General features: G+C 37.1%; 1 long non-coding RNA gene across 2 annotated transcripts in view; it reads right to left on the bottom strand.

Annotated features, from left to right (window-relative positions):
* Positions 1–4752: 4752 nt before the first annotated feature.
* The window catches only part of LOC130151868 (uncharacterized), a 36150-nt gene continuing 12956 nt past the window's right edge, over positions 4753–27946 (bottom strand). The window contains exons 2-3 of one of the 2 annotated variants that reach the window (XR_008822765.1): positions 15361–15535; positions 4753–6972 (exon numbers count right to left, since the gene is read on the bottom strand). This is a non-coding gene — a long non-coding RNA (uncharacterized LOC130151868). Of the gene's footprint in view, positions 6973–9529; positions 9800–15360; positions 15536–27946 lie in introns of those variants that run through there. The other variant, XR_008822766.1, reaches the window with a different exon arrangement.

Here is a 27946-nt window from a genome sequence, read left to right as displayed (position 1 = left end):
TAGATTCTATTACTATTCATTTGTATTCAGCAGAGTTGCTTGGGGCTCCAGACACTGAGGCAGAAGGTGGACAAAGAACAGGCTAGTGCCATCACATTACTGATGGGCAGCAGGAGCCAGAGGAAGCTGAAAAGAGATGGGAGAAGGGAGCCACAGGCTTCTGCAAAGGGAGGGAAAACTAGTGGAGCTGTCCCATCTCTTAAGAGGAATCAACACTGAAGTGAGGCACCTGAGCTCCCTACACACCCTTTGAGCATTACAAGCTTAAGCACAGAGGACTCAGTTGTGCTTTTCGCAATCCATTTACATTATTTTCTAAACAGCTGCACAGCTTCCAGAGGACATGTAGATTGTACCTCCTTTTTCACTAAGATCTCTGTGGAATAAACTGTTACTTCATGACTAAGGTCTTCTCTGGAAGCAAAGATGTTTTTATCCCCTCGCTGACTTATCTATCCAGCTCCCACGTCAGGCACATTTGTTATTTTGTGGGATCCCTGCCTAGGTTTCCTATTAGTAATAAAGAATTGTAGTAATTTCTCACTTGACAAAGTAATTGTGAGGCTAATATATTAAATATTAAGACATTAAAAAACCTAAACTTATTAAAGGAAGTTCATGTAAGTCACCTAGATAAACAAGAACTGATTTAGGAAATGTATAATATACCTAGGAAAGTGAAGTATGCAAGGAATGAGAAAAAAAGAAAAGAAGAACACAGGAGTCCTTTTCATCAAAGAAGGGGAAAAAAAGGGGGGAGTGCAGATAATTCAAGAGATTAAGGTAGTACATATACTTCACTTTCTGTCCATAGGAAAGCAGGCTTTTAATTTGAGTTTTCTGGTTTTCCTTTTGACGTAGGAAAAGTGACATGTTTAGATTATGGTTTCCTCTGCACATTTGAATTGAAACATCCTCATTCCCCCAAAACTTGTGAATAGTGACAAAGCTAGATACCAAAAATCTTTTTCATGAGGGAATGCCTTCTTTTTCTGAATACAGGAATGAAGATTGAGGTAATGTTTACTACAGATGCTTGTTGCATATTTATATTCGTATTTCATCATTTAACTGGTTATCTATTAGAGTGGGTCTTCTTTGGGGACAGTCAAGGAACACATCAGCCTCTGCAGTTTTATACATTCATTGCCTATAATAGGATGATGAGATGGGAATAAATAAAAAATAACCACAGCAATGCTAAACATAGACTAGCAAACTCTGTTTCACAATGGAGGTTTGCAACCCAGAGCATGTAAGCACACTCAACAGTTTGTTCTAAAACACATCCGTGGATTAAGATATAAATCTTAATTTATATTAATGAAATGAAAGAATTACAGCAACAGCAGTCAAACAAGAGTAAGAAAATAGTAATCTGTACATTTTGCCACTGTGCCAGTGGCATCAAAGTCTCTGAATCCAATTGTTTCAAAATAAGTGTGTTGGAATCTTCAGAGAAGAGAAAGAAGCTAGTTATGGTATATTTTGTCCCTTCTATGTCACAGTTTAGGAGAAAATGGAAGCAATTATATTCATGAAACGGATCTCTAAGACAATAGGTCAGATTCATTATTTTGAAATAATTTTGCAATAAATTTAAATCCAAAGGTAAAACTTGCATTGCACAACTTCAGCAGACAACAGCTCTGCCTGTCCTTCCATCGTCCAGCAAAAAGCCATCACCTCAGCCTCCTGTTACTCCGTTTGTCTGACCCAGTGGAAGAGACATGGACAATACTGGGTTATTTATTTTCATCTATCCTTGGTGCCAAGCATAAAGGTTAGGGTTACAGGTAGCCTGTGTGACCCCAAAAGATCACAGAATCACTGATCCATTTAGGTTGGAGAGGAACTCACAAGATCATCTAGGCTGATGTCCTTAGAACAAGGTCAACATTAAAGTGTAGTTGCTCAGGACTTTGTCCAGCTAGTTACTGAAAATCTCCAAGGATGGAGACTACATAACCTCTCTCAGCAGACTGTTCCAATGCTTTATTAGGTTCTCAATGGCACTAGGTGGAGACAGAACAATTTTTAAAAGAAGGGAATTTTATGACCTTCATCTAGTTAAACCATGGCTCTAGAAGTCAACATTTTTTCCTACTTTCTATTCACAGTGCACAGGTTTTAACATATAACAACTTGAGATTGTGTGAAGGCTGGTGATAGGGACATATTTGTTTCATGAATTCTGTGTGTTCATGCTCGGTGCTGATAGCTGTGTTCAGATGCAGGCAACCCTTAGGGGTGTTTGCAACTGTCGAAAGAAGTTCAGCTTTCTGCTAGTACAGAGATCAGGGTCATAGCTGCCACTGTGTACCCTGGTAAATGTTATTGACTTGGTTTACTATGCCGTGGCACAGGCATAGCCACTCTGTTGCACCATTACATCCTAGAAGGTCACAGATTAATCCATGACTTGCCTTCTCCTATTACTGCACATCAAGAAGCTGTTCCGTCTTCAGGGGTGCAGATGATGATGACTACCTCTTGTTCCACCCAGCTCAGAGTGGTTAGAACAGTTCTAGAAAATATGCCTGAATCTTCCTTGACTTTGGAGGGACTATTAGCCTTTATAATACAAGGAAGATTAGCTCTAGTGCTATTAAATCATATATATTATTTTTCACTTCAAATACTTATTTTTGTTCTGTTAGTGATACATAGTACTGTACAGGTGTCTTTTAAGCACATGTGCAAAAATTCCACAGGAATGGTGTCTGTCTAATTTTTCCTGCATGTTATGCCAATGGTGTCACTAGGATTGCACATCCTTAAGTTGTAACACCCGTCACACAAGTCACACCTGCAATGCTGTAGAGTTAGCTACTTTTGCATAAATTTGTATTCAGTGTTAAAACATGCAGCATCATTAACAATACCATTACTGTGGCTGACCTAAATAATAGATATTAAATATTTAAAATATTAAAAGATACTGGGTAAGAATGAAATGTCACAGTCTTAGTTTATCCTCAGCAGGATATAAGTGATAATCAGCCTAGTAGGTTAGCTTTATTTATGACAGTAAACAGAGTGTGCACATACTATATAAACCACAACTGTATGCTGCTACTTTATGTTTTTGCTATCCCATTTGGACTGCTGTAACGAGACAAGCCATTGTAGTGAGAGAGGTTTGGAGAAAACAGGAAAATGTCTATTTATGACTTGTATTGTATAATGTACATTTTATATTCTGGGTGCCTGTAAGACTTGTGAAGCAATGCTGTTCACACAGTTCCCTAAATAATTCTCTGTTGTGATGAGCTGACAGACTAAGAAGAATGCATTACTTGAAAGAGTAAACATCAAGAAGCCTCCAGGGGTTCTTTCACTTCATTCATTTTGCATTATCCCATTTAGCAATTGTAGTTAGATCTCTGCAGCTCTAATAACTGTTCAAGTGAAGTAATGTTATAGTTCTGAAAGACATAAACCTACTGGGCCAAACATAATCACATTCAAGTTCCAGTGGTGGACATGCAGACTAAAATGTACATAATAGCAAGGGGATATGCGCTTGCCAAATAATCAAAGCAGAGCAAAACTGACTCACTTCCTGAAACAAGCAGCTAAGGGTGGATTTTTTTAAAAAACTGCATTCTGCACAAAATTATAAATAATTGCAATTCACATTAACATACCCAAAAAAAGAAGCTCTTCTGGTACTACTTGGGAAAGTTTTCTTTTAAGACAACATATCTGTCACTTTTTAGCTTCCTTATTGTCCAACCACAGTCTGAAAGTGTAATTTTTTTATTTGCTACTAGGAAAAGAAGCATTACACTGCATTCACGTTTGGCACCTGCACTGAGGCAGAAGCTCTAGAGAGGCTTGTTCAGGACCACCAGCCTGTGTGGCTCACGAGAATTGGAAACAGCGTTGTTTCATCACTTTTAGCCCTGTAACTCTTGAGTCTACACCAAACATTTCCATTGTGCTAAAACAGATTCAGAAATTCTGCAGCAAGAGCAGGCTTGTGGAGCTAAGCTCAAAACAGGGCCAACACAGGACTAACTAATAAATAAGATCACTGGATATGTTAAAGGGACGTTTACAAGTATATAACTTGGTTTTATTTCTGTCTTTTAGTTAATTCGGTTAAATAAGTTTTCCCTGTGGGTTAAAAATAAATAATAACATTTCACAAGATACCTAGTAGTGGAATCTTTCCTTTTCTTCATTGGAGTTTAATCATGCTCAGCTGTTGGGTAAGTAAGGAAAGATTAATCAGAGGAGTATGCGAAAGAAAATCAGTAAATTTGGTGTGAAAACCTGGCTAGAAAAACTCCCTACAGTGGAGAAAGCACATAAATGCCATCTGAGGCAATGCAGAAAAAGGAATCACCGAGTCTATGGTGCTGGATAAATAAGCCTCTGTAAATGTTAGGTTCATCTATCTAGACCAGGCATCCTTAACTCTTTATTTGAAGGAAATATCACAGTAAGTATTTAAGTGTAGTTTGAACAACTTAGCTTGCTCCAGCCACTCATCATCTCATATTTTAAAATCTGCAAGTCAGATCCTGAAGCTCTATCAGGCTGCATTAACCAAAGGATCTGGTCCCACCTACCCTACTGATTAGCACACATAGTCACTCTTGTGAGCTGTATGGTTGCAGTTCTTGGCTGAAGCACTGCGGGATGAATTTTATACTCTTTTATTTGTACCTTGCCTTCCTCTGAGAAAGAACAGAACATGACTGAAATTAATGGAGTGAAACTGTGCAAGTCATGACAGTAATTCTAATGGATTGAAAGTAGTATGTTCATTTAAATTAAATTTCTTATGGCAGGATTTAGTGAGACCAGATATCTGTTGACGTAATGATAGTACTTTATGGTTGAAAAAAATATTTTTATCCTTCTGAGCCTTTGCTGGTAACATTAAGAAACAGTGTGCGTAAAGAAGTGCTGCTAAGAATAAAACCAAATCAAAAGGTAGACTTTGGAAAGTTATATTCAGAATAAAAGCTAAAATGCTTCTCTGGGTCATCCAGCCTAGCTATCATATATTATGATTAATCTGTAAGCACAAAACTGAAGTATTGCGACACAGAAGAAGAACGCTTTGCAATGTTAAATAAAAGCTAGGACAAATGTATGTATGGTTTGCAGTGAAATGATCAAACCCCAGAAACGTCAGCTTTGTTTCAAGGTAGTGAGGTATGTATTCATGCAGATAAACTCAAGCTTTTTGACAAAGCCTCTAGGCACACTGCTTCAGTATGAATAAATAAAAGTAAGCCAAACGCATATTTAGAAACTATGGAGGTGGTATCTTTGAAAAAAATGCTTAAATGACAGAGAAATATCCTAATTTTTTGAATACAATCTATTAAACTGTTTTTACTCACTGATATAATCTTTACCATTCCTGTTTGTATGAAACTAGCTAACTGCAGATTTTCTTTCCTTTTAACTGATGTATCCACTCTGAGAGCATGTAACATTTAATTAGTAACTACATATTTATCTAATTTCATATGCTATAGCTCAAAGGGAAATGACTAAATATGCATGAAAATGAAAATACCTTCTAATTTTTTCTAGTCTGTTATGGCTGTTCATATTTAATAATATAGCAAAGTGAGGCTACAAAACATGCTTTCCTGGCACCTTCCTTCCTTTTGGGGGTACTGTAATAGAGGAAAATTTTAAAAATACCCTCTAGTGAGCTTAAATAATGACTGTTTTCTTTGAATGCAGCTTTTTGACAGAGACAGTTTAGAGCCAGTCTTCAACCTGTGCGAGGTTTATGACCATAGTAATTGATACTCCAGACTCAGAAGGATACAGAAATGTTTATCAAGTGGTTAAAAGATGTTAAGCACTCATGATTAATTCAGTTTTAAATATTATGATGAAATACAATGATAAATTGATTGTACGGTAGTATAAATCAGGGATCACTTCTTATTCTGGAGAAGATTGCTGAATTATTATATTATTCACAATATTTCTTGGCAGGATGCCCACAAGGCAGGGTACCAAATGGTGGATGATCTGGGAAACACTTTATCCTTTACTAAACTGATAAAATAATACAATGAATAGAAGGAGAAGACTGCAAAGTGCTGAGTTACTATGGTGATAAAGGTGATATAAGGACTTCTATAGAATAGAAGACGATATAAAAGCACAGGGAATTCTTCTTATTAAATATGCACCAGTCAGGCTCTCTGCCTTGTGTTAGCTTGCTCACATGCAGTCTCATATATTCCATTTTTTAATGTCCTTTGGGTAATTACTTATTTATCTCATACAAATCATCTAAGTAAACACAGGTTTAATATAACTAGTTACTGAAGTTTATATACCTCTTGGGCTTTTAGTGTTGTCTGATTAGATTAAGGAGAAGAAAAACATACCAAAAAATCCTAGTTTTCTCAAGTTTCCCCTTAACTCCTATGATTAAGTCAGTAGTATGCATATTTAACAACACTTTGCTTTTCTGTGCACTTATATATGGTTGATCCATATTTACTAGATGTAAATTTTAATTAGATTATTTAATAACACTTTGCTTTTCTATGCACTTATATATGGTTGATTCATATTTACTAGATGCAAATTTTGATTAGATTAAAAACAGGGAAAGTGTAGACTCACACTGCATGTATTGAGTTCTTTTTGTAAAGACTGACCTAAGAACAACCCTGATGCCATAAGTGTAAACAAATCTGGGTTTTAATACTGATTCAGGTTTGAACATTTATCCTCTATACACAATTTAATTTAATTTCTTCTCATTGCCAGCACATTTCAAATTATAGCTGAGTTTATTCTCTGAGGTTGTATGTATCAGGAGTGGTGTCAGCGCATATAGAATAAACTGGTTGTCAGAAAACTGGGTCATGAAAAACATATATAATCCATTATTTTCACTCACAGTCTACTGAAGCCTACAGTCTTAGTCAGCAGACTAATGTGTCTGATCCGATTTCTCACCCTTCTTGCTCCCTCCTGTAAACAAATCAAATGGAGCAATTATTAAGTTACCATGATTCACAGATTGTACTCTTAGACTGATTCTCATTTCTCCTTTCTGTCAATACTTTTCAATCCCAGTTCTTCAGTTTCCTCTTAACTTTGGTGTAAATTAAGCTTTAATTTGCTTTTTCTAGCTCTCAGAAATTATTATCTTGTGTTATCATGTTTTCTAAATAAAAAATTGTCAAGCTTTTATTTATGTCTTTAAGAGTATTGCAACACTTCCATGTTCCTTGAAAAATATAGTCATATTGCAACAAACTTTCTAATCCTCCATATATACCTAAATAACAGCCTTTTCTTCATTTAATAATGAGAACTATGGCAATTTCAGAACTATCAATCAAATGACTGCTTAGAAGATCAATAAACGGTTATTCTACTAGTAACAAAAATAATATGGCAAGGTTTATTTTATCACTTTTGGACACACTTCAATGTGAAAATTAGCATTATGTAATAAAACACTAATATATAAATAAATGTACACTCATATTAAACTTTCATTTGTGATACATTTAGCAGTAGTTCCATCATGGTGAAGTAAAGAGAACAGATACATGGGCTTCTGTTTGACTTGGTTGAAGGCGTTGAAGGCATTGAAGGCAAGCATAGGGACAAAATATTATGTCCTGTGCTTTTTGACATATTAGCATTATCATAACTTTTCAGGTCTCTGTTTCAGCCTTCACTCTTCAGCTTCTAAACATTACACAGAAAAATAGCAAGAGAGATGACTGGAAATTAAATCCTTTTATTTCCATATGTATAACAACCTAATTATAGAGAAGAAAACTTTATAGAATTCATCAAATCCTGTTTCATTAAATTCTCAGCTCAAACTTAGAGCGGCAAACACCTAATCTATGAAGCTGTGGGTGGGTACATGATTCACAGGATCAAGTGCTAATAAATCAAACTTTCTTTCCACTCAGTTTGGGAACTAACGCATTGCATCTCCTGTTCTTACTTTGCATGAAGTTCAATACATCAGGCTTTCTGAAGATGTACTACAAATGCTTAAAACCCAAAACTATTTCTTTTCAAGGCTAAATCACTGCAGTATAGCTCTCAAAACAGTTTTCAAAACTGATGAAGCTTCTGATAAATCAGAACAATTTCAAGTTTTTATGCTAAATTTTTATCAGTTTATGGCAATGGTGTTATTGAAATGTGTTCTGTTATTATGTGGAAGGAAAATAAATAGATGGATTAAATGTCTAAGTGAAGGAAAAGCATACATTTTTGCATACAATACTAAACTTCTAACAAACAGTTACACCACTGAGCATTTGTTCTGATAAACAATCCTTTTAGCCAGCCTAGCTTCAGGCTTCTAGACACTTATTACCTCTTTCTTTGATTGGATTCTAGTTTGTTTACTAGGTTAAACTTTCTAATATGGATTAGCAGTGAAAGTGAAAAAAGTAAACAAATCATTATGCTCATGAGATTGCGAGGGACAAACACATTCATCATTTAAAGGACATACAATAGGTAATGTAGCACAGTGTGTGTCACAGGTACGGTAGGAAACAATTACTGTTAAATTTCACAAGCATACAGGCTCCCAACTGGAAACCCAACTTCTCGTTAGGATTTTGGAATTGTAGCATATTAATTTGTTGTTGTGTATTTATTAAAGCATGCTTTGCTATCATCTTGCCATCAGCTAGAATTATCTTTCAAATATTCACTTCCGCTGCATTCCTTGGGGACTGACACTGATGTTCATACAGACATTCAGTCCTACAGTTCTTATTTTAATGTACCTCCATCTGATTCTGGTGGTGGAACTGATGGAAAGAGTCGAATCAATAACATTATGAAATCATAGCTTCATAGAAAACATAGGCTGGAAATTACTCCAAGAGATCATCCACATTCCTGCTGTTAGGCAGCACCAACTCTGTTTGAGCTTCTATTCCTGCACCCCAAAAAATCTTCTGTCTTTTCACATAGGTAATGTGGGCTTTCTTAGTTTTTTTGCAGAGGCATCACAAACAATTCACAGCCCCAGAGAACCTCAATTGTGTTGCAAGCCTGTGACATTAAACCATTCCTGATAAATATTTGCCCAAATTGTTCTAAAAATGTAAGTCCAGCCTGTCAGTTTTCTCAAATACTTGAAGGCTTTATCATCTAGAAAGATTTCCCTTATGTCTGAAAGTTCTCATCTTTGCAGCAGACCAATAAAGGCAATCACGGCACAGCACTGTAAGTCAGCGGTATTTCAGAGAAAAGGTCTTGAGAAGCAATGAAGTGTTTAGCTTCCAGAACTACTAAATCCATGACCTCCTGCAGAGGTCATGGATTTAGTAGCACAGACATGGAGGACAGCTACACAATTCTGTTGGCTTTCAGACATGATCGTACACCTGCCAAAATAAAACAGAGGACATCGGTTCCTTCCAGACAGGTCACTGAACAACCATGAAATAATAACAATTTTCATTAATCACTGACCTGGTGTGTATTCCAACCAATAATCTAAAGGGGATGGATCCTATAATATATTCCTAATAAATGTAAAGGCCCCAGTTCCTGAAGTATTTGATCATCTTCAGTAAAAAAATAAGATAATCTTATAAGAGCATATGGGGAGGTTATCCAATTAATACTTTTATTAATAATTTGTTCCTTTTAAAAGATGAAAGATAGGTGTTTGTCCAATCATTATTGCTTCTTCTTGAAAGTAGAGGTAGGTCCTGTATTTTGAGAGTATGTATTTTTACATTACTTACAGATCAGATCAACAAGGTCTGGATGTGGTAAGCTGTACTTCTTGCCCTGACATCATCTAGAAGAAAGAAAATTAACCAGTGGTACAACAAAATTCAGTAATTTCAACTCAGGGCAATCTCACTAACTGAAGATTCACTGGAACATGTCTGGAAATTCCTTGGTTTACAGCTTTGATGTTGGGCTTATCTCTCTCATGGCCACAACACACTTTTTGGTTCTTAAATTCATTAATGTGGCACTTTGGCTTAAAAAATTCGCAGGCTGAGACTGAGGGGTGCTCAAAGGTTTCAGTGAAGGAAATTACTCTTTCTATTTTGCTGTGTTATTAGCCTTCTTCCTTAAGTATCCTTGACCATCCACTTTCAGAGACAGGAGTTTTGGTCTTACCCAATGCACCTCTTTATACATATCTGTGGTCAACATGTTTGAAAGTCAGGTCATGGTTTAGCTACAAAATATGGATGGAGAAGCCTTGGTTAAGTCTTTGAATCTTTTTAATACCTGCCCCTGGTCTTTAGGTCAACTGACCCCTGTTTACAGGTTAGTTTCCCCTGTGCATCAGGAATATTATCACAGTGGAGATTGCCTTTTAATCAGCCCCCCAAACCATTCTTTTCTGCTAGCTGCTCCTATGGCATCATCTTTTTTAGAGAGATTTGATTCCCTATGTCTCAAGCAATCGGTTAGTGCTAAATAAGAGGATGCAATGATCTTCTAAGTGTCTTCCATCAACCTACCGAGAAACTGTAAGAGGTTTTATAACAGTTTTTCCCTGTCTTCAGGGGAGGAGTTATTTGAACTTTAATCTTCCTTCTTTGTACCAACTCAGTTTTCCAGAAACAAATATACAAAAACTGAAAAATAGTCTGTCTTTGAAAATGTTTTTAAAACAGAATCACAAAACAAAAAGCAGTTGGGGCTGGAAGGGTCCTCTGCAGTTGCCTAATCCACCCTCCCTGCTCAAAGCAGGGTCATCCAGAGAAGGATGCCCAGTTTATATAAAGTGCGTTTGGAATTTCCCCAAGAATAAAGGCAACGCATCCTCTCTGGGCACCCTGTGCCAGTGTCTGACCACCATCAGTGTAACAAGGCTCTTCAATGGCAATAAAGCTAATCCCCAAGACTAACTATGGCCAAATTTCTCTTGAATGCAACAGGTGTTTTGCCTGAATTAGTTTTGTAGAATTTACCTTTATGTTCCCAAAACTTTACATTAAATACACAGGTAAATAAAAAATATCCTGAAAAATATGTAGACTCCTATTAACTCCTAATCTCTGAAATAAATTAATGGATTTTCTAAAAGCAAATTAGTAATAGGCAAAAAAATAAAATAAAATGTTGCTGGACCTTTTTCTGAATACCACCATGCTGCACCATATGCCAAATACGTACAAGTGTGCTCTATTTTGTTTGGCATGTATCAGAAGTTTTAAGCAGCAAAACCTGAAAAATTCCCCAGTCCATTCAAAACTATACCTTTCAAATCTTTGTACAGCATGTTATTTTTCACCAGGAAGGTAGTATCTGTATTTCAGATACTTGTGGAAAAAAATTTCCCTGTAATTTTTAATTTGTCTGAGACTTCGTGTTGGCCAGCAAAGCTCTATAAATGCAAATTTGTTTACATCACAAGAGTTTAAAAGAACGTGAAACTATTGAGAAAGAAAAATTTCGTCTACAGGTAGACTATCTTCTGTCTGCCTTTTTTTTTTCAGTGACTCACAAATTTTTGTATGTTGTGGAATTTATTTTTTTTTAACTGTTTAATGGGTATTAAACAAGACATCTTATCCATCTTGCTACTCGACAAAAACTCCATGATGTATATATAATCTTTCATTGCCATACAATAAACTCCACTGATCTTAGTATAATACTTTACTTATCTGTTTTTTTACAATAATATTTTTTCTTGCAGTGAAAGCAGAATTATAATGAATAACAATTTCTTAATAATAATTTTAATAAACTCCCTACAGTTATATCTGTTGAGCTGGTGAAAAATTTCAATTAATACTGATTTTTTAAATAAAAATAATCTCTTAGCAATGTGGATATCTCTCCTGTGGCTGTTTTCTTCCTAAATTCCATATTCTAGACAAAGTATGAAAATCAGAAGATGAAACAGAAAGTTAGAGCCCTGCGTATATGCCATGGACCTAATTCACCAAAAATTTTATTGACATTAATAATTCCCATAGAGATAATTGAAAAATTAACTGTTACAGAAGTCCAGTTGATTTCAATGGGAATTTTGCCATGGCAAAATGGGGTTTAGGGGAACAGTTCAATCCAGTAATTTAACATAACTAGAGACATAACTGAATTCATTTTCTTTTCTGAATCCTGAAAGTTTACAGATACCACCAGAAATAAGTAATTAGCTTTCAAACAGTTATACATGTCATTTTCAAATCTGAATAAATATATTTCATGATAGGAATGCTTATTTTAAATATTTTAAGAAGTTATACCTTACTTTTAAAGTACAGGACAGTATAAGATTTTCAAGCACAGGAATTGTCACTTCAAGGTTACTGGGAGAAAAAGAATATTTGACATCCCTTTTCTCACCACACTGTGGATATTGTCAGCCAGGCTACAATCCCAGGCTTACCTGGAATTCTGTATGGGCTACTTCATAGATATAAAAGCCTTTCCTTAAAGTTTAAAGGATTTAAGGCCAGCTAACACAGCCAGCAGAAATCAAGATTGTGACTCCACTCAAATTGCAGTTGAGCTTGGTGAGGATATTGGCATCAGCCTTACTGGGAAAAGCATCTGAGAGGCACTGGGAGCACCTCTGTCCGCACTTACAACAGGGATGTTTTAGAGACTTCCAAAGGTATTTCTTTGACTAATAGTGAATAACTATGCTTAGGAAAATACACGTTTTGCAACTTCTTGTGCACAGTGTTTTTAAAGTCATGCCCATGGTGCCATACTCTTTGGCAGGCATATGTACTGACACCATTGAAATCCAAATGCCCTTTAAAATTAAATAAATACCAGTATCAATATAGTCCTGGCAAGGACTCTTACGTAGGAAGAGTACAGTTCAAGACTGCACAGCATTTATTGGTTTAAGAAAGGTGAAATGAGAGGATTTCTTTGCAGAATATTTGCTCTTTTAGGTAAGTGAACTACTGAAGTGAACAGTTGCCTTCAGCCATTCTTTCTTGCCCCTGCCAAGCATCCAAGATAGATGAGAGGCCTGGAGTAGTGGCAGCAGGTAGGACTTGCATTCCTAAAGCAGGATTACCAAGATTGATCTTTGTTGGCTGAAAAACCAAGAATTTTGGCACACACAACAGCACACACAAAACCCAAAGGTTCGATATCATTTTTCATTATATGCCAGAATGAAAGTTCTTCAAAAGGAAAAAAAAAAAAGAGAGGGAGCTACAGGCCCACGTGGTAATGGAACCTCCTATACTTCCAAGTACCACCACCAGGCTCTGGGATAAAGGGCTTTCTCGACAGGGGCTTTCTTGACCCAGTCTTGTGCTGAATTAAAAAAATCTCTAAGATGTAAGCTTTATAGAAATAAATGCATATTTGCAAAGCATGAATGAGCATGGAATGAGCACTCTCCAATTTAAAAATCCCACAGTAATTTTCCTAAAGTCCCAACTAGCTCGAATTAATATGCCTATCACATAAAAAGTGATACCAGATGCTTATAATTAGGAGGCTTAGGTAGCTGGGTCTGCTCTCACCTAGTGAATTTAAAATCTAAGATGATGTTTTCCCAATATTATATTTTCAAACAGGTACAGAAACAAAACAAGTTTTTTTCACAAGTGGTCTTACAGGTTCAGTTTCATTATCCAGTTTTAAGCTTTCCAGCCAAGAAAGTTTTCAACAGACTGATTAAACTGCTTCCCAGTAAAACTATTCATCCCTTTTACAAAGCATACATGCCATGATTATGAACTCCTGGGACTAAGCTCCGACCATATGTTCAGGAAAGGCACAAGTTCCTGGGGCTGGATGCAGCCACAGTGGTGACAGCAAATCTGTGTGTGACACTGAGCATATGTGCTGCCTATAATGTATATGCTATGACTGTTCTCCCTTCCATGCCCTGGTAAATCCATCATTACATTCAAGCCTGTGTATTTCCAAAGGAGTGGTCCACATGGCCCCTCAGTATTCACACCAAGCACAGTGGTTTGCTTCAGGAAAAGCAAGTGGATGGTCAATCGTTTGTGAGGACACTCCATTCCCTGAGTTTTAAGCTTTACATTTTCAATGGCAACAGAGCTAATTAACAAACCTCATCTTGGCAAAATTTCTCTTGAATTCAATAGGAGTCTTGCATGAACTGTTTTTGTAGAAATTGGCCTTATGTCCCCAATGCTTTGCATTAAACTTTACAGTGTTTCTTAAACCAAGTTTAGAGCTACCAGCTGCACTGTGGCATCCATCAGCAGAGGTCCGTGGAGCTCCCCTCCAGTCCACGGCATGCCACAGGGACGTAGCCACCCTTGCAAATGGAGCTGGCATTCAATCAGCAGCTCTTAAAGTAGCTATGGGGTATGTCTGCATCTCTGCTAGTGAATAAAATGGGTCAGACACCATTCTCTGACCCTGAGGACAAGTGACATGGTATGGCTTGCATCTGTATGGCTAAAAACTTATCTTCCCCAAAGCAAGGCAGCACTGTCCGTACAGCCCACCAGGACAGCCCTAGGCTATGCACAGGCTGAGCCCAAGCACTTTCTGGGAAAACGATGCCTGCCATGGACCAAAATGATATCAAGTAGTGCACTAGCATTAAATGATGTAGATACCCACAAGACCAGAGACTGAGCTTCAGCCCTGTCCCTGTTTAGTTCACTAGCACCAACAAAGCCCAGAAAAGTCCAAACAGTGGAGAAAAACACTGCCTGTGAAATGCAGTCTGGAGAAACTGCTGATATCAATTTACTTGTACGCAACCGTGCAGATTTGTTAGTAAGCTCCAGATTCTTTCAGTTGAAGCTAAAAGCTAATTACGTGTGTGTTTATATAAAAGTTATATGTGACATTGAAGAAATTAAATATTCATAATGACAGCATGAAAGAATTTCATTTATGCTTAAATGAAATGTTTAAAAATAAATGAACAATGTATTCTAAAAATTAAATACCTGTTTTCTCCAACCATGCCCCATAGCTTAGTTAAACAATTGGGAATGCTTCATTTTAATTTTGTGCATTGATTTCAGATGGCATTAATAAAATATTTCCTTTTACTGTAAATTATTAATAGAATTTGTCAACACTAACACGCATCTGAAACCTCACAACCATTCAATGTACCACCTCACCAAGGAATCAACAAGAATATTTCCCAAATGGGCTAATGACAGGCACTTTTGATAAAAATCTGCATTTTTCATCATACAAGAAATTCTAAATTCTTCCAGAGCACTCCCCTCTGCCCAGAACGAGCCCAGTCACATGCATTTCTTTGACAGATGAGTTCTCTGTTTTTCATTGGATTCAATAGTGTTTGTGGGAAAGAGCACCAACCAAAGACAATAGCTGTGGCTGTTCTTTTATATCACTTAGCCTGCAATACTTACATTCATAAGCGTTAAATTGGAATTGCCAATATTAACTTACCAAAGAGCTGGCGGAAAAGGTTTATGCGCTATTTATCCTCAAGGGTGCAATTCAATCACAGCCCTGTAAAATGTCACTGACCCACTTCATCAATTATTGAAGGCAGGCGTGGGAGCTTTACATTCCTCCTGATTGTACCAGCCAAATATATCTTCTTTTTTATGTGATAACCAGACTGCTCCAAAAAAAAATAAAATTGTAAGCTTCTTTGCATTATAATAATTAAAACTCTACTTCTATTGCACTCAACTTAGATTTAAGGAAAAGGTGGCCATGAAATAATTACATTCTGATAGACCTGTTAATAGCAAACCATATAAATTGTTGGGGCAGTATCAGCTACAACTATGAAATACAGCTGACAAACTTTAGAAGAACCATAAATGGCTTAATTTCAGAGTTTGTTATTTGAAAGAGATATTGCAAGGTTTTATAACTTGTAAGATAACAACAGTATTTTCTGGTCAGGTAGGCAGGTATTTTGTGAAGCATACATGCCTCTAAGAGGAAATTCTGTTGATTGCTTGCTTTCCAGTGTAATACTGTTTTACAGAGGTTCATCATTTATTATTTCATAACATATTTTCATGTTCTGATTTTTTGCTTCCAGTTTTCAAAATGCTTTTAAAATTCAAATTCAATAACATTAAAATTCAATGAATTCTTTTCAAATGCTGATTACATTGAGTGAAAAATTACAAAATGTGAGATACACTTCATGTAACTGAAATATAGTCAGTCTGCCTGGGGAATACATTTCTTGAGGAAGTTACAGCAAAAAATAAAAATAAAAATCTCTTGCAGTTAAATAATCTGCTTCTGCCAGCTGGACAGTAAAGATATTTTGTTTCAATATGTCCCAATGCTTTTTGTTCACCATACCTACTGGAAAGATCACACATTTAGGTAGCATTCATTTTCTGTAATTTTGGCATCTCAAAAGTAAGATTTGTAGTTCAAGTTAATCATTGACACTTCAGAGAAAGACAAAAAGCATCTCTAGAGGGCAATTAATTTCCTTCTATGACAGATGTCATTCTGTCACTCTGGTTATTCTCTCATGTTGGTTATCTGCTGCATAAAACTGATCTCAGACATGATGGATATCATCTTCTTCCATGCCCAATTTTTCTTTTCACATGTGACTTTCCTTCAGCTGCACATGACTCTGAACATGCACCTTGTGAAGTGTCTAAAAAGTCATGGCAATCAGCAATATAGCTAGTCTGGCCCCCTTTAACTGGCCCTGGAAGGCTGTCCATAAGGAATAGAAAAGTGCTTTCCTTGATGCAGCTCTGGGGTCACTTATGTGATCCTGAGGAGGCAAGGAGTTATATTGCTGATGGAGCTGCTTCAGACAGGTGCAGGACACTGCATTGCTTTCATGAGTCTGAGATACAAAGTTGTCTTAGCCCCATGGTATGCAAAGTGATGATTACATAAGTTTCTTCAGTTAAAATATCTGTTTCTGAAAGAAAATTAATACTGGGGCGGGGGGTGGGGGGGGGGGAGAAAGGAAAGAATGAATAAAAGAAAGGAAAGAATGAATAAGCAGTGATGTGTAGTGGGAGGTTATATTAAAGAAAAAAAAAAGGGCATTAAATCCTCTGGGTAAAGGATAGTAAGCGAAAAAAAGAATTAATTTAATGCACATATTGTGAAAAGTAGTGGCACTGTTCTACATCAAAGTTGGACTGACTGATCATAATGGTAACTTCTGATGTTACAGTCATGTGTAACTATATGACTGCCTATAATATGTCCAAAATATTTTACATATTTTACTGGGATAAATATTTCTGTCTACTTGAATTCCAATAATTTTTATATTTTTAATAAAAACATTTAGAACATGCTTTGCTTTATTAAAAGCTTTATGAACTTTTCAAAAAGAGGTGACAGTAGAAAAGCAGGGTTTTTTCTCTAGAACTAAGGTTTAACATTTCTAATTGCATTGTAGATACTAATATATTTATGTGAAGCAAAGTAACTAATGCAGCTTGGCTGTTTCAGATCTTGGTATATAATTAGAAGGAATCATTTCTAAAGGACAGTGAAAGCAAAGCTTCTCATACTATCAAAACATCCGCCTTGAGAAACTATGGAAAGAAACCCTCCCTTGGAAGTTAGAGGGACACTAATAACAGTATTGAAAGCTACAGCATGCCATTGAAGTGTAGGACCTCTTTCAAAATTATTTTGAGGCCAAAAAGTAGCTAAAGGAGTTAAAATAGGCCATCAGTAGCTGAAATGAAAATTCAGGGGCAAAATACAGGTCTTACTTGTCTTATTTCCTTCTAGAAAGGAAAATCGATGATAAGCAGGGATAACAATTTTGGGAATTTCATGTTAGTCATTTCAGTGGGCAGAAAGGAGGGTAATGAAAATCCATCTCTGATTACCCTTCCTTTGATGTCTCTTTCATCTGTCATTAACAATGGGCACTGTTCTCAAAGTTGTCACCATCTCTGCTCTTGAAGATCTTTTTCTGAAAAGGGATCATTTTGGCAAAACCTCCATCCCATGATAGAGACAAGCTTAGCCTCACTACACTTGCAGAGCCACCATTCCTCTGTTATGAATGCAGTGGTTTCACAGGTGTTAGCACCTGCTCAGGACCACCGAGACACCACATCTCCCGAGTTCCTGTGCCTGGAATGGAGCTGCGGACAGCAATTCCCAGTCAGTTCCCTATAGCTGTGAGGTGCAGGCAACAGCTTAAGCTGTCAAAAAATGTGAGCTGCCCACAGAGGACCCTGGATGTGGAAACAGTGAGTTATAGCTGCTCAGCTGACAGGTGTTAACTTGTTAAAGCAAGCTGTTATGTATCAAAGTTGTATTACATCATCTAGTTCACCATTCAGTTGAGTGGGCTTGTTAAAGATGCACAGAAATGTAAAATATGATTAAAAATGGTGTGCTGAACACTGTCTTATACCTAAATAAAAATCAGTACCAGGAAGCAATTATCTTTAAAATTCTGTCAGTGTCGCATTTTCCTTCACTGTTAAGATCCAAGTATAAACTCTGGCCTTTCTTTAATTGGATGCACCACAGAGGCAGATAAGAAAAGCCAGCACAGAAAACTGAAGAGGGGGCCTGTCGCCAAGGAGAAAATGTAACTGACCAAACTACTTTTAAACTGCTTTTAACTGCTCATTTATGCAAATGGTAAATATTTAATATCTATAAAACAGGGATAGTAGAAGTGCAGGTAGTCTAATAAAAAGTTTGGGGTTAGAATGAGGTAAAAGATTTGGGCAAAGCATATGAAATGGCGAAGCAGACGCAAGAGGCAGTTGTTTAGAGCCTTTAAATGCTGTGGGAAATTGGAGGTACCTGAGACAGCAGCAAGCAATGCTATCTTTCTACCTAGTCACTGTGTTGTGGTAGTTCAGACTTTTGAAGTGATGCAGGTGCACTAGTGCAGGTCTGCTTTGAGGCTATTTAGACCTGCCTTTGAGCTAATGAGTTTGGAGTGAACGTTGCCCTGACACACTTCCACAACTTCTAGTATAAGTGCTGGTTTATTTAGAGCTATGAGAAGGATATCTGCCTGATACACCACCAGACCTCAGGCTTCGTAGGGCAAGTATCACCATCAGCTGAGGAGAGCTGTTCTGGACGTCATAGTAATATGATATGGCAAACTCCCTCCAATGCCGTACGACTTGCAAATCCCATTACTTTTATACTTTTAATGCTGGGAACATGCATCCATGAAATCTGAAGGACTTATTTAATGCTTTTATACAGCCTAGTGTATGGGGTGACATATAGAGAAGTGAGTAAAATGTATCATCAGTGAGTGATGTAAATGAAACTGCATATTGTATTGAGGGCTTAGAAGATCCATTTTAACTGATGACAGTGCCTTTAGTGCATCAAAGTTCCTCACTGAAGTTTTCCATCAACTAGAATAAGAAAAAAATTATTGAATTTTTTTTACATTCTTAGCTCTGACTAAGCATTTGCTTTTATTGATCCCAAAGATCTAGCAGCATGCAGTCACCAAACAAATAAAAGGAAGAATCACTTCTGAGTGTGTTTCCAGACACTCGATGAATAAACATTATTATTTGTAGCGTGTCCTAAGAGTATGCAGTGCTTTACAATGTTAACAGCAAATGATTTGACTTTGCCCATAGCATCCAGCTGAAAGTGAGAAGCCTGATGTTGAACTCTATTGGCATCAGATAAACCATGAAAAGAGAAGGCATTCTGTGTGTAACAAATGAACGTAGTCTTGTTAGCTAGTGGAAAAAAACCCACAGCTTCTGCTTGAATGCTTTTTCAAATTATTTCAAAGCATTACATCAAGCATTTGAAATTGCATAGGATGCAAAGAAATGTAACAAAGGATTTTTAAAGTGAAAAAACAACTCTTATGACTTAAGATACATGATCATACAAGATTGTAAATTTATTTGGGTGGTTTGATTAAATGCAAGAAACTGAGCTCCATAAGATTTCAGTGGGAAGATGTTTTAGCATATAAAAAGTGAAGCCCTTTCAGGCATAAGGATTTTGTCATACACATTTTATTAACCTTTGAAGTCTTTTATAAAACATGGCTAAGAACTTTAAGGATTCCCTGAATCTAGATATTAATTTAATTAATTTGCTCAATTGATACTTTGAATAATCTATTGACTATGTTTCTGACATAACTGTTGGAAAAAAAAAAAAGTCGTTGCTACCTTTATTCTACCTTCTGCTATCCTTTTCTTAGAGGCTAAAGCTTACTTTGATTTTCTGTCTACTTTAATTTTTTCTATTATTATAGAACTTCGATAGCTGAGTAAAACAACTCTTACTGGGAAAAACAGATCAGAAGAGGAGGTCTACTTAACATTCCTAATCTGTGCTTGTCCATAACTGACAAGATTCCACCTGGACTTCATTAAAGCAACAGAAAGCACCATGTCTCCTTGCAGGTCCCATTCTGTGCTCTGCACCATTGGAAGCAAGGAAAGCAGAGCTACGGTCCACTGCTGTAAGGTACCTTTGCCACTCCACTAGTTTCTGAGGTGCCCTATTCAATCCTTTTGAGTCCCACAGAAACTACACGCTGGGATCTCCATACCTTCCTGGTTTAGAACAACTGGTTCTTGCACGCAGGAAAGTCTGCAAACAAGTTTTCCTGAAAGTGCATGTAGACAATACATATTACTCAGGAAGCCTTTACATCTTCATTTGGATTAACTTCACCTTAGGAAGAGATTTATATTGTAAACTGTTAACTACATATTTTTCTCTGCTATTGGCCTAGACTGAAGGTGTCAACCCCAAACCAGTTCATCCTGCTTACAAAGCTGCAAGCAATTTTTATAATACATTTTTTACATTAATCTGACTCTGTATCAGGCATGAATCATGGATGGATTAAACTAATCTGCCACAAGTTCTTAATGGTGACAGAGAAGAGAGAGTGAGGAGGGGGTCATGGGGGAGGGTGAGAAGTTCAGTTGGTTATCCAGAAATATGAGGCTGAGACAGAAGTTGGATAGATTAAACAACTTGCATCAGAAATGACAAAACAGTCTTAAAACTAATAAAAAATTAATATTAGAAAATAAAAGAGAAAGGAACTTAAAACAGAAACTCAAGGAAGGCAACGTTAAAGAGACACAAAAAAATAGAGGGCACTGAGTAAGATAATAAAGGAACAGTCAGAGTGTCGGGACAAGATGAAAAGAATGAAAGCTCAAAAAATATGAGCAGGGAAGAGAAAGTAAGGAACATTGCCAAAGGAAGAAACAAAGATTAAAAAGAAAATTTCCGACTTCTCTGTGTCATCATTTAAAACTACAGTAAAAATGATGAAATTGGAGTTTAGGGGACCTCTAGCAATGCAGTGGAGAGGATGAAGAAGGGAACAAAGGAAGCAGCAGGAAAGAGCAAAAGTTAAAGAAATTTGAAAAAGAGTAACATGGACTAGTGCCTAGTATATATGTGTCATTGTGGAAATTTGTATGCGATATTTGCATCCACCCCATAAAAGCAAGGTGGGAAAAGCCTCTCAAACCTACAAAGTTGTCATGAATCTCACCATAGGAAAGTCTCTACATTAATTTCAGAATTTGTGTCTGCCACCTCAGGCCCTCTGTTTTCTTATTAACACCACTTACCTTGCCTTTCTGTTGGCCCTAAAAGCCATTTTCTCTACACTTTCTTATGGTAAGAACGTAGGAACTGATATCATTGAGAACATTTCTATCTTTACACTGGAAGTTACACTACAGCTTACAAAAAGTTTCCTAAAATGTGTTTTTAACAATGGAAAATAGTTGAGTTTTGGCTGGCTTCTTAAAGTGGTTGGTTGTGTTTCTATGCAAATCAATATAACATAACCTATTTTTTTCCATCTGTGAAGTCATTTGTTATTCACAAAAACAAAACTTGATTAAAGGTATGATACAATGTGATTAGCAAAGCTGATTAATGTGTCATATATGGGCCCTTCCTCATGGGATAACATTGCAAACTAATACATTTTAAGAGCTATTAGCTACTTTTTAAAAATATACAGATAATATTCAAAGTTGATAGCTAGGATCAGTAAGTATTTGAATACCCATATTCTTAAAAAAGAGGTAATTATATCATAATATCTGCAATCCCTTTGTGATATTTTACATAGTTTATATGCCACCTGGTGGTCAAATATCTGATGGATTCCTAATGGGTGAAACAACCTTGTAGCAGCTGCAGATTGTCTCAGGTGTAAGATGGATACTACAGTTGTGCAATCTCTGTTTGGTGCCTGGAGTACCTCCTCCCCCTCTTCTGCACTAACCTTGGTGTCTGCAGAGTTGTTTCACTCCTTATTCTCACTCCTTTCTCCAGCTGCAATTTGTTGTGCAGGGTTTTTCCCCCGCTTCTTAACTACGTTATCCCAGAAGCGCCACCACCATTGTTGATGGACTCAGCTCTGGCCAGCAGTGGGCCCATCTTGGAGCCAGCTGGTGTTGGCTCTGCCAGACACAGGGGAAGCTTCTGGCAGATTCTTACAGAAGCCATCCCTGTAGAGCTCCCCACCGCCTCACAGGAAGAAGAAAAAAAAAAAAAACTTGCCACACAAACCCAATACAGATTCCATCAGAGAGAAGGAAGTTTTATTATACCTAATGCAACTTTGTGTATCATTTGCCTACCTCTGGTGTTTTCCTCCTGGAGACTTAAGTGTGAATTACACTGTACAGCTACATATAGTTTACTATAACCTGTGAGTTAGGTTATAGGTGGGCTAGGAAAAGGTTGGAGACTACACTAACACATATCAGAGTGATGCAGATGAAGTTGGGATCACACAATTATATCTGTGGTGGCCGTAGGTTTTCTTTTTATACACAACTTGCTTGACTGGATGATGTCTAGGACAATTTTTTTCTCTTGTCCTGTTTTCTTTGTTGATGTTTGCTTGGATGCTGATAGCCTCAGGGAATAGAATTTGGGATAATGGGAGACCCTCAGATTAATCTGGGAATGTGAGACATACTAGGTCCTAAATTTGAGCAGTGCCAGGGATTTTAATTCTTTCCAGCCCAGTGTTGACCTTGTCACATATTTAGGGAAAGCTATGTTGGTTATTGTAAAGCAATGAAGAACTAAAGTTCAGTGATGAACTTCATATGTTTGAAGGTTTTCAGAATAGCTTGCTTTAGCTGGGGAATATTGTAGTGTTGAATTTACTTTAACATATTCATTTGTTAAAGTTTAGGTATGGCAGTGGCAAATAAATCAGTTGTAGTACAGCCTCTTCCACTGTAGACAATTAACCTTTCCTGCAATATTTAGAGACACGATAATATGTCTGGATAGCTAATTCCCTGTCTTCCCACACAAAATCAGTTCTGCATTAAACGGAGATACATAAAATATTTTTAATTTTCAGTGAGAACCTTGGGAAAGTATGCTAAATATAAGGTCATTGTGTTATTCTCCTGTTCTTTCCAGAGCAGAATAGAACCAGTATCCTGACTTTGAGTTAGAACTGTTAGAAAGTGTCCCTGGAGCGATCTGTTTTTTTGCTGTGAAAAGCACGTTGAATTAGGATGGTCACATTTAGCCAAAAGAGGAATGCATATGGAACGAAGAGATAACTACATGGCTGCTGTGGGAAGTTATATTAAGTTTGTGACTATTTCATGGTAGCAGCTTCTATTAGCAGACTCACTATGATCTCATGATCTTCAGCTAAACTACAAAGGATTGAGAACTTGGAGGAAGCTATAACTGCAGGCTGGAAGTGGCTGGCCTAAAATCAGTCATCTCTTTCATATTGGTCAATCTTCTGATATCAGCTCTCTCTCAAGCCTTTCTGCTCCCTTCAGTTCACTCTAACTTTATAATGTGGCACTTAGCCTTTTTTTTTTTTGAGTTTTACTAATGTTGGAAAATTTATACCTATTTTTAAGCTGAAGATGAAAACAATTGATCCAAATATTTCCACCAATTTCCTTATGTTTCTCTTACAAGATGCTTTCAAGTAAGTTGAATCTGCTGACTCTCATACACATATGGCACTACTACTCCAGATGCCAACGGCACAAGTCACCACTGTGGTCTTAATCTGATAAAAATGGTCTGTAACAGACAGCTAAAGTCTAAGATACAATCAAATCTGTCACTAGAGAACAGTGACCCTCATCAGGGGCTTGGCATGCACATCAGACATACAGTTTTAACACTGAGTTCCCTGTTCTCTCCAATAACTCCTGTAAATGTATGTTGCAGGTGATACTGCAGGCAGAGTTGATGTTTAGCCTTCCAAAGGAGGCTCAAGATTAACTTGGAAGTGTAGAATTTGGAGACTGAAATCAAAGGCTTCATGCAGATCATGGTATCCACATTTCATTTGGACTGAGAAGCAGCTCATAGTAAATGTCTGCAGCAAAAGAACAGTGCATGACTGCTCATGCAGGTGTCTCATTACTGCATAGAACTTCATGGCACTTGAGGTAAATGAAAAAAACCTGAAACTTTATACTAGTTTTACCTGAACTAGCCACTGCAACATACATTCTCAAGGTTTCTGATTAAGCTCTTGTTCTGCCTGTCACAGTGTATTGCTCAGTTGTTTGGTGTAAGCAGCATTATACCAAAACGAGGACACCATAATCACTCTCACCAAAGCTATGAGTAGTGCATTAAGCTTCAGTTCTTTAACCGCCATGTTAAACTGTTTCCTTGTGAATGTTATACAGCAAACATTTTGGGATATCCAGAAAATTATGGACAAAATCAAATTGCTACTCTGTGATGGCACAAAGAATACCAACTTTTTGCCTCAGATATTTCTCATGGTACAAGCGATGGAATGAAACACAAAATAAGGAGTTTACTTGTGATTGCAGAGGAGTACTGCCAGGATTTACCTTACCTCACTGATACTGGATTACACTTAACTGTGTCCAAGCAAAACACAGCCTGCATGGTTAATGTCCACATAAATGAAAAGGCTTTACCTGCTTTACCATGAATATTTGAAATTTCAGTTTGTTACAATAACAACAAAAAATACACTGTGCAGGAGGCATCAAAGGCATTAATAAGGCATCTCTGTACTCCATTGAATTGTTCAGTAATTTCTATGTAGATACATAAATTTCTTTTGATGTCATAAAGTTTAATATTGATATAGCATCCCTGGTTTCTCAGTATATTGGCCTTGTTGTCAGACCTGTAGTATGTTAGTAGAGCTCAGAACAAAGCAGAAAATTTGCCTGATGTGCACTGAATAGCACAAACATGAGGCACATGTTCTGATGAAAGATAAAAAAAACAGGAAAAATGAAATCAGTTCAAATAAACAAGAGTGAACATGGGGTTCACTATTAACCTGTACCTTCATAGATTTGTAATATTCTTGTTGAGACAATCGCAGAAAAATTTAATTCAGTTCTACTTATTTTAATACTATTATTATTAATTTTAATATTACCTAATAATATTATTAATACTGGATATAACTAGTCTTGAAAATGAGAAGTGAAAATATTCTTCTAAACCATTCATCCCCATTTTTTATTACTTCTTGTTTTATCCATCCCTACACTCCCAAAGCCTGTACATAAAAGGAAAAAATGTCTATAGGGATAGTTGTTTCCACATCCTACTCACCCCCCACTTTTCTCCTAGGTGTAGCAACAGGGTAGGTAATCTACTGGGATCTCAGCACTATATACATACTAAAAGGAGCAGAGGCATCTGGTGATGCTCATTGTTCAAGGGCCTCTTTGAAGTCCAGGCCAGAAATCATGCAAAATTTACTCCTATAACACATAATTCTTGGTATAGCTAAGCTTTGCTATAATATTTTAACTTTTATGAGTTTATGAAGAAACACCTGTCTGCAATTCTATGAACAGTTGGCAGAATAAGCCATTTTCAGCTGTTGTGGATGACAAAATAAAGTTCCACTGCAACAATAAGGCTAACAAATGGTTGAGCAAACTGACATTTTGACATCCAAATTCTCTACAGGCTTAGTGCAGGGTCAAAGATAGATCTGGTAACAACAGTTCAGAATTAAAATTAAGTTATATTAAAATAAGTCTGTGTTCTTGATGGAGGTAACTTATCTAAAGAAACTGTTGCTCTATCGTTTGCCATATACCACTATGCCAAGAATTTGCCTGTGACAGAACCAAAAAATTAGAGAAGGGGATGCTTAACTGAGACAGCTCTGGCAGAAAGCTGCCTCCAAAAAGGCAAGGTCCACCATCAGTGACCTAAGCAAAAAGACAGTGGAAAAGGCAAGTAAACTGCTTTATTAGGTCTTAGCAACTAAGATTATTTTTAAAGTGCATAATCTTCCTCATGTGGCATAAACTTGGATGTATTCTTCAAACAGAGTAAGAGAGCTGTTCCTCCAGATTGGGCAGAAGGCAGTTATCTTACTGTCCCTTTTGGCCAATGCTGCAGCTTTTCTTAAGGCCAAATGACAGAGTATTTATTGAAAAGATGTTGATATTGAGGACCTAACCAGCTTTGCAAACAGAAGATGAAGATGGTGTTTATGAGCTATTAGCTGAAACCAACAAAACAAAGAATGTAGTATGTAACTATCATATGACAAGTATTACATTAATTTGCCATCACCAGACAATGACCTGTGTAGTTGACACCACTGTTTCCGTTACTAACATTTACAAGTTTTAATAAATTTCACACATAGCATGTGTCAGATAAAAACCACAGCAAAATGGGAATTGTGTGTTATCCTTGGCTGGAACATTGTGTGTAAGGCACAGAACTGGGACTGAGGCACTGGATTAACTTTCATTCTCTCTTATGTTCACCAAAATAGTTAAAGGCAGATTATTTACTCTCTTTGGACTTGTTTCCTCATTTATGACATAAGAAAAAATATACTAATACTATCAGGAGTGACAGGAGGTTAAACTAATATTGCTAAAGAAGATTGAATTGCAGTATGTAAATACAAAGTATTACTATCATTCCACAAACAGAAAATCTTGTGGTTTATGAAATATTTTTGCATGCTCCTCTCTCTCACATCCTGTCAAGTAGTACTTTGGGACATTGTGAGATTTCTAAGGTCAAGCTATACTCGTTTACTCCCTAGTGAGGAGGAGCTCTATTAAGCATGGGCTGGAAGTTGTGTCATGATCTTGTAAGAGCATTTATAGAAAAAGCCATTCCTAGAACTCCAAAGAATTACATAAAAAATCCTGGTAGCCTAGAAACAATCTACTGATATAAAATAAATTAACAGTCTGATTTTGTAAAACTATTTTTTAATATAGTCATTCAGAGGTAACCCCCCTGCTCAGAAAATCTCTAGAGCTGGGAGACATATTAAGGAAAAACCCGTCTACGCTTGCTCTGTTTCCTTATAATGCTCATTCCTTGAGTATTTCCCGTGTTGATCTGTATTGAAAAGTGGGATTTTTGAAGCTAAAAGACCAACCAGAGTCCGGAGAGGGATAGCACTGAAATCATATGACAAATTAATTTGGGAAATAACCCATTTAAAAAAAATAATTAGGAAATCATAGGTTTAAAATGAGGAATCTGGAATAGTCAGTAGAAGTATTCAGGTAGTTGGTGTATGCTCACAGCATGCCCCCTGTCCAGCTGAGGAGAGGAGTGATAAAGCAGCTTTGGTGGGCACCTGGCATCCAGCCAGGGTCAGCCCTCCACTGAATCCGACATTCAGTCAGGTATTCCCTCTCAGCCAGGAAAAGCCTCTCTGAGTTTTCACCTGACCACAGCAGCAGGTTCACCTCAGGTGGTATGGTCAGAACAGCAGGTTTGCTTTAATGCCCTTGTTTATACTGTGGTGATCAATCACAACACTGCCTGGCAGGTAACTCTAAGCAGCAATGATCACATGATTTATATACCACTTCTCCCATTTCTTGATCCTCCTTTTTGCCATCCCACCCTTGTACATCCCTTTCTCCATCCCAGCCTCCTTCCAAACAAACATTTACCTGCTTTCCACACACTGGTGCCAGTTTAGCCACATTCCTCATATAAAACGCTTTACGTAGCATAAGTGATATAGTGTCCCAGGTACTGCTGGTCTTGCAGGAGTCCGCCCCTGTGAAGGACC

The sequence above is a fragment of the Falco biarmicus genome, chromosome 6 (genome assembly GCF_023638135.1).
Source record: "Falco biarmicus isolate bFalBia1 chromosome 6, bFalBia1.pri, whole genome shotgun sequence".
Lineage (NCBI taxonomy): Eukaryota > Metazoa > Chordata > Aves > Falconiformes > Falconidae > Falco > Falco biarmicus.
This window is presented reverse-complemented; position numbering and strand designations above follow the sequence as displayed.